The sequence below is a fragment of the Syngnathoides biaculeatus genome, chromosome 21, assembly GCF_019802595.1.
Source record: "Syngnathoides biaculeatus isolate LvHL_M chromosome 21, ASM1980259v1, whole genome shotgun sequence".
Classification (NCBI taxonomy): domain Eukaryota; kingdom Metazoa; phylum Chordata; class Actinopteri; order Syngnathiformes; family Syngnathidae; genus Syngnathoides; species Syngnathoides biaculeatus.
Window position 1 is genome coordinate 1,796,453 of NC_084660.1, and position 8,158 is coordinate 1,804,610.

Here is an 8,158-nt window from a genome sequence, read left to right on the forward strand (position 1 = left end):
GATTCACACAATTTGTGAAACGATTCACGATTAATTATGCAAATTGTTTCACATAATTGAAACATATCACATAATTATGTGTAACATATCACATAATTATGTGAATCGTTTCACAGATTTATGTGTAAATATTACATAATTCTGTGAAACGTTACACATAATTATGTGAAACGTATCACAGAATTCTGTGATACAATTAATATAATTCTGTGAAACGTTACACATAATTATGTGAAACATATCACATAATTATGTGTAACATATCACATAATTATGTGAATCGTTTCACAGATTTATGTGTAAATATTACATAATTCTGTGAAACGTTACACATAATTATGTGAATTGTTTCACATAATTCTGTGTAAATATCACAACTAAACCTAACCCTAACGTATCACATAATTACGTGAAACGTTTCACATAATTCTGGGATAAGTTTCACAGGATATACAACAATAATACATATTAGTATTAAAAACGTTTTTTTAAATTATACAGCTCAAGTTGTTATTGACCGATTTGCAGAACAGCGACCCATTATGCCGCAGAGATGCTAGCTGTGTTAGCGCTAACACCGAAAACACGATTTTGATCGGACGACATCTAAAAATTTTGTCACGGAAGTAAGTATTAAAAACGTTTTTTTTTTTTTTACTTTCCAGCTCAAGTTGTTATTGACGGATTCACATAGCAGCTAGCTACTATGCCGCATTGATGCTAGCTGTCTTAACGCTAACACAACAAATTATTGTGACATGGATGTAAGTATTAAAAACGTTTTTTTTTCAATCATACAGCTCAAGTTGTTATAGACCGATTTGCAGAGCAGGTAGCCGCTATGCCGCATAGATGCTAGCTGTTTTAGCATTAACACAGAGAACACGATTAAGATCGGCCTACATCTAAAAATTATGACGCGGAAATAAGTATTGAAAACGTTTTTTTTTAAAATAGAGCTCAAGTTGTGATAGACCGATTTGCAGAACAGCGAGCCACTATGCCGCATAGATGCTAGCTGTGTTAGCGCTAACACCGAAAACACGATTTCGATCGGACTACATCTAAAAATGTTGACATGGAAATAAGTATTAAAAACCTTTTTTTTAAATATACAGCTCAACTTGTTATTGACCGATTTGCAGAGCAGCTAGCCGCTATGCCGCATAGATGCTAGCTGTCTTAGCGCTAACACAACAAATTATTATGACATGGATGTAAGTATTAAAAACTTTTTTTTTCAATTATACAGCTCAACTTGTTATAGACCGATTTGCAGAGCAGGTAGCCGCTCTGCCGCATAGATGCTAGCTGTGTTAGCGCTAACACAATTAATTAGTTTTTGAGTTACTGAAAACTGCACAATGTGGACTCGGGTGTGCGTGAGAGCCGCCGCTCACCAGCAAAATCCGTCCCGGGTGATGTCACCATCGATGAATCAGTTCTCACACTCACGCACATCGACTCACAGGCATTACCGTACTCGTTACTTTATTCCAGAAGCCGACACCTCGCCGAGGAAAAATCATAAAAATTTCATGCGGCAGAGTGGAAAGGCGGGGCTAAAGGGCTAAATAAAGTTAAAACGTAATGCGAAACAGCGTGAAGACGTCAAAATGGCGTCTGAGTCCGAGGTGAGAGTCACGCTTTTATGCGACGGCAGAAAGGCCAAGCGGAGATTTCCTCCTCCGCGTGCGGCGTTTGCGCGGAGGTGCGAAAACAAAAGGCGACCCCCGCGGCGTCCGCCAGTCCTTTTCGGGTGAAACGTGTCGATCGCGGCGACGCTCTTATCTCGGGTGAGAGCTTTAAATTGGACCCCGGTCGTCCCCGCCGTCGCTTCTGCCGGGCCGACACCTCGGGAGGGGAAAAAATAAATAAATAAAAAAAAAAGAATGTTGTTTTTTTAATGGCGCCGTCATTTAAGGCGCACTCGAGACCGCTTTAAAGGGGGGGTCGTCGGAGCAGGCGTTAGACAGGTTCGAGTGATTTTTTTTAGCGCTTTGAATGGATCGCGAAATTGCGAGTAAAACTGCGAGTCCGCATTCGCCCTTCTCACAAACAAAAGTAGAAAAAAATAGACCTGGTCCTGGTCCTGGTCCTGGTCCTGGTCCTGGTCCTTGTCCTTGTCCTGATCCTGATACTGTTCCTGTTCTCGTGTGTACTGACCCCTGCCTGTCTACTGACCTACCTTTCACGCCTGTCGATTTCATTCCCGCTGCTTCCGTGGACTGCCCGTTTGGTTCTCGAGACTGGACCGAATAAAGACGTCACCTCTGCGTCTCCCAAGTTGTCCATTTGGGTCCAACCCCTGTTGTTCTGGTCGTAACAAGCTAGATATTTAGATCCTTATCCTTATCCTGGTCCTGGTCCTGGTCCTGGTCCTGATCCTGTTCCTGATCCTAGTCTGGGTCCTGGTCCTGGTCCTGGTCCTAGTCCTAGTGCTAGTCCTGGTCCGGATCCTGATCCTGGTCCGGATCCTGATCCTGATCCTTATCCTTATCCTTATCCTTATCCTTATGCTGGTCCTGGTCCTGATCCGGATCCTGATCTTGGTCCTGTTCCTGTTCTCGTGTGTAGCGACCCCTGCCTGCCTACTGACCTGCCTTTCACGCCTGTCGATTTCATCCCCGCTGCTTCCGTCGACTGCCTGTTTAGTTCTCGAGTCTGGACCGAATAAAGGCGTTTCCCGAACCTCCTCTGGATCTCCCGAGTTGACCATTTGGGTCCAACCCCCGTGTTCTGGTCGTGACAATCTAGATATTTAGATCCTTACCCTGGTCCTGGTCCTGGTCCTTATCCTTATCCTTATCCGGATCCTGATCCTGATCTTGATCTTGATCTTGAACCTGATCTTGATCCTGATCCTGATCCTTATCCCGATCCTGATCCTGATCCTGATCTTATCCCGATCCTGATCCTGATCCTTATCCTTATCCTTATCCTTATCCCGATCCTGATCCTGATCCTTATCCTTATCCTTATCCTATCCTTATCCTTATCCTTATCCTTATCCTTATCCTTATCTTGGTCCTGCTCCTGATACTGTTCCTGTTCCTGTTCTTGTTCTCGTGTGTACCGACCCCTCCCTGCCTACCGACCCCGTGTTCCGGTCGCGCCGATCTAGATATTTTGCACTACTTTCCCACCACCGCTACGGTGCGCCACAAGATCAAAAAAAATAACTGCAGTCCCTTGCTGATCTAAGAACATTCCGGAAAAACCTGAAATCCCTTTTACTCGCTTCAGAGATGAGATGAGTCCGGACGCATCCCACTCACCACAAATACAAAAGGACAAAGGCGCTAAAAAGGGGTGAGTGATTTCCTGTTTGAGGCGTGGCACCATCTCAGCGCCGTGAATGGCCGCTGTTTTCCAAATACACCAAAACAGACAAATAGAAACACACACAAGAGTCCATTCAAGGCAGGGGAGCGGGGGGGGGGGGGGGGGGGCGGAAGAGGTCTCGGACAATGACCTGAGAGGAAAGGGGCCGACCGGTCTTGGGGTTGGGGGGGAGCCTTTCACAGGTAGCGACCCCCGACGAGCCGGGCTTTTGTGCCAATGTTGGCTGCATGGAAGACGCGACGCACAAAAGGCCACAATTGCCGCGCGGAGGTGTCCGGCGAAGGCGGGTCGGCCGTTCTCTTCAGCCCCAGCGATGACGGCTAATTGCGGGGGGGAGCTGATAAAGGAAGCTCCTTCATTAGGGCGGCAGCTGGTCCCCGTGACCCTCTGATGTGGGTACAAGTACGGCGCTTTTGTCCGCCGCGTCTGTGTGCGGACACCTCACGACGGCAGCTTCGGGTTGAAAGCGCCGACGGCACTTAAAGGGGAAATCCGGCGCTTCGACTTTGACACCTGTTTCGTCAACGTTATCATTTATGAGATGACAATTTGAAATTATAGTCAAGATTTGAGCAAGAATCGTGGAGGTTGACATGATTTGCCTTTGTTGGGCCACATAAAATCATCTGGCAGGCCTGATCTGTCCCCCGAGCCTCGACTTTGACACCAGTGTCGTCAACGTTATCATTTATGATGTGACAATTTGAAATCATGGTCCATATTCAAACAAGAGTCATGGAGACTGACACATGATTTTCCTTTGCGGGCCACATAAAATCATCTGGCGGGCCGGATCTGGCCCCCGGGCCTCGAGTTTGACACTAAAGGGGAAATCCGGCGCTTTGCGTGAACAGCGTATCCAATAGTTCATGTAATATTTGACAATGTGACGTTAAATCCTCTCTGATTTAATAATGTTTTGAGAAGATTTTTATCGACGACGACGAATTTTCAGGGGCGCTGCCGTTTTCGCGAGTCATATGATCTACGTGGGGGGATGTGACGTGTACCGGGCCGTTCCAAACGCTGAATTACACGGGACACCGTTTTTGCTCAGCGCCGATTTCTCGGATTTATCCTCATCTGATGAAGAAATCGCAGTTTTGGTTGATCGGGAAGACGGAGGAATAGTTTCATACAGATATGAACCTGTGGCTGGAATTAATGTTGAATATTCGGATGGTTCTTTGGGCGGGAATGACGCGGAGTCTGAAGAGCGAGATCCGGCGGCGGGCCGCGAGCCGAGCTTTCAGGTGGCGGAGGCCTTTAGCTGAGCTTTGGTGGGTGGCGGAGGCCTTTCGCCTTGCTTCGGTGTCCGGGGCTATCGGCCTCCGCCGCCTGGAAGCTCGCTCGCGGCTGCCGCCGGAACTTGTAACACGATTTCAGAAGCTCGCTTGCGGCCGCCGCCGGATTTGTGGCCCGCCTTCGGTGGTGGCGGAGGCGTTTAGCCTCGATCCGGCGTCCGGTGCTAACGGCCTCCACCACCTGGAAGCTCGCTCGCCGCCGGAATTTGTGGCCCGCCTTCGGTGGTGGTGGAGTCCTTTAGCCTTGCTTCGGCGTCCCACTTATCCTCACTGGGGTCGCGGGTGTGGTGAAGCCTATCCCAACTATTATTGGGGCGGAGGCGGGGTACACCCTGAACTGGTTGCCAGACAAGACCATTCGTCATTCTTGTGAGGTGTTCGAAGTCCGAGAATTTTTTGCTGCGCGGATTTTTTTGGGGGTCGAAAACCAATTTGTACCACCGCAGAGGCGGTCCACTTCCGACGTGCCATTGCGCATGTACATTTTAAGTCGCGTGGGTCGTCTCGCGGGCCCATTTGCAGCCCGCCGGCCTCCATTTTGTGACCCCTTTTCGAACTCAAGGTGGATTATGTACCGTATGTGGCAAAGTTGTGTGCCGTTCTATTTTGTTTTGTCACGTATTGATGGTTTCCATAAATGTAACGTGACAGGGGTGGTACTAGCATGCGGATTAAGTTGACTCCAACTGAAAACAACAGGTATGAAAATACCGAGACAGGAGATCCGCTTTATTCTGTCTCACTGCATCATCTCCCCCGTGACGGTAAACTGATGCATATGCGTCAAGGTTTGGCTGCCGGGACCCGGAGGTCAGCTCGCGCTGCCTTGCTTCGGCACGCCTTGGGTGTGAACGGGTGACAAAACACGCCGCCGCGCGTTCGCACCTGGTCGGGGAAGACGTCCGCCGGTCGCCGCAGGGCCTCGCGTGCGCCGACACCCGGAGTACAGTTAGCCCTCGCGATATCACGGTTCGCTTATCGCGGATGCAATGCGCTCTGGATTCCCCCGGTAGGTCAGTGGAGTGCAGTCGCTCACGAGTTTAGCTCTGATCCAGTTGGCTTTATTAGTTACAGTATCGGATTTAAACTTTAAATCGTAACTTCATCGACGACGTCAATGTTGTCATTTATGATATGACAATTTAAAATTTTGGTACAGATTTGAGCAAAAATCTCGGAAATTAATACACACGATTTCGCTTCGCGGGGCACATAAAATTATGCGGCGGGCCAGATTTTACCCCTGGGCCTTGACTTTGACACCTGTGTCATCAACGTTATCATTTATGATATAACAATTTGAAATTTTGGTCCAGATTTGAACAAAAATCACGGAAGTTAATACACATGATTTAGGTTTGCGGGCCACGTAAAATCATGCGGCGGGCCGGATTTGGCCCCTGGGCCTTGAGTTTGACATCCGTGTCATCAATGTTATCATTTATGGTATGACAATTTGAAATTTTGGTACGTATTTGAACAAAAATCACAGAGGTTAATACACAGGATTTAGCTTTGCGGGCCACGTAAAATCATGCGGCGGGCCGGATTTGGCCCCTGGGCCTTGACTTTGACACCTGTGTCATCAACGTTATCATTTATGATATAACAATTTGAAATTTTGGTCCAGATTTGAACAAAAATCACGGAAGTTAATACACATGATTTAGGTTTGCGGGCCACGTAAAATCATGCGGCGGGCCAGATTTGGCCCCTGGGCCTTGAGTTTGACATCCGTGTCATCAATGTTATCATTTATGGTATGACAATTTGAAATTTTGGTACGTATTTGAACAAAAATCACAGAGGTTAATACACAGGATTTAGCTTGGCGGGCCACGTAAAATCATGCGGCGGGCCGGATTTGGCCCCTGGGCCTTGACTTTGACACCTGTGTCATCAACGTTATCATTTATGATATAACAATTTGAAATTTTGGTCCAGATTTGAACAAAAGTCACGGAAGTTAATACACATGATTTAGGTTTGCGGGCCACGTAATATCAAGCAACGGGCCGGATTTGACCGCTTGGCCTTGAGTTTGACACCCGTGTCGTCAATGTTATCATTTATGGTATGACAATTTGAAATTTTGGTACATATTTGAACAAAAATCACAGAAGTTAATACGCAGTATTTAGCTTCGCGGGCCACATAAAACCATGCAGCCGGCATTTGGGCTAACACGGAGGAACAACGAGCTGCCTTCCCGGAGGTGAAACAAATCGAAACAACCGAGTCCGCTTGAGGGCGGTCCCGCCGTGTTCTTCACTTCCTGCTTCTTCTCGCAAACAAATCCCTCGAGAGGATTTTCACTTGCGGGGAGTTACGAAAAGCCGTATTCGTCAAAATCCCGTTTTGTGCGGAAATCATCCTTCCCTGCGCTGTCGCAGTGGTGAACATTGTCTATTGCTAGACACTTAAGCCAACCGTGGACCGGTTGAACGTCGAGACTTTCAGGGATACTTTTGGAACAGTTTCTCCGTAAAAGTCGACAATTCTTAATCAGAAGCCTCCTGAAAATTTCCTCCCTGCTCTCGCGATAAAAATATGTCAAGGCTTCGACGGGAAGGCGCCAGGGCGGGGGTCGACGATCGACTGCGGCGGTGCCGTTTAGCAGCGCGTCGGCGGACGGGGTCTGGGGTCCCAGGAAGCGGTGGAGGAGAGTGCGAGAGAGACGACAGATGGATAACTTTTGACAGCAGGGCCTCGCAGACACGGCTGGCCTTCCGGTGACTCCGCCGCACCTGACATTCGCGCACTTGCACGCTGCCAGAGAATCATCACACATATTCTTTCATCATCATATTTCCGATATTTATCGAGAAGGCCGGCTGACGTGACGTCGTTTACACCAGGGGTGTCAAATTCATTTTTTGTCGCGGGCCGCATTGGAGTTCCCGTTTCCCTCCGGGGGCCGTGATGACTGTGAAACCGGAAAAACCTTGAATCGCTTCATCGATATTTACGCAAATCTGGAATAAGAAATCGAGGGGAGTGGGTTTTTCGACGATTGTTGATGTTTGCTAACACAAAAATGATTGCGATATGTCAACGCGATCATTTATGATTTGCCAATTGGACATTTTGGTCCAGATTCAAACAAGAATCATGGACGTTGACACATATGATTTCCCTTTGTTGGGCCACGTAAAATCATCTGGCGGGCCGGATCTGTCCCCCGGGCCTGGAGTTTGACACCCGTGTCGTCAACGTTATCGTTTTGACAAGACAATTTGAAATGTTGATCCAGATTTGAACAAAAATCACGCAAGTTAATACACATGACTTAGCTTCCTGGGCCACATAAAATAGTTGGTGAGGCCGGATCTGTCCCCCGAGCCTCGACTTTGACACCTGTGTCGTCAACGTTATCATTTATGATATGAAAATTTGAAATTATGGTCCATATGCCAACAAGACTCAGGGAGACTGACACTTATGATCTGCCTTTGCGGGCCACATAAAATCATCAGCTGGGCCGGATCTGGCCCCCGGGCCTCGAGTTT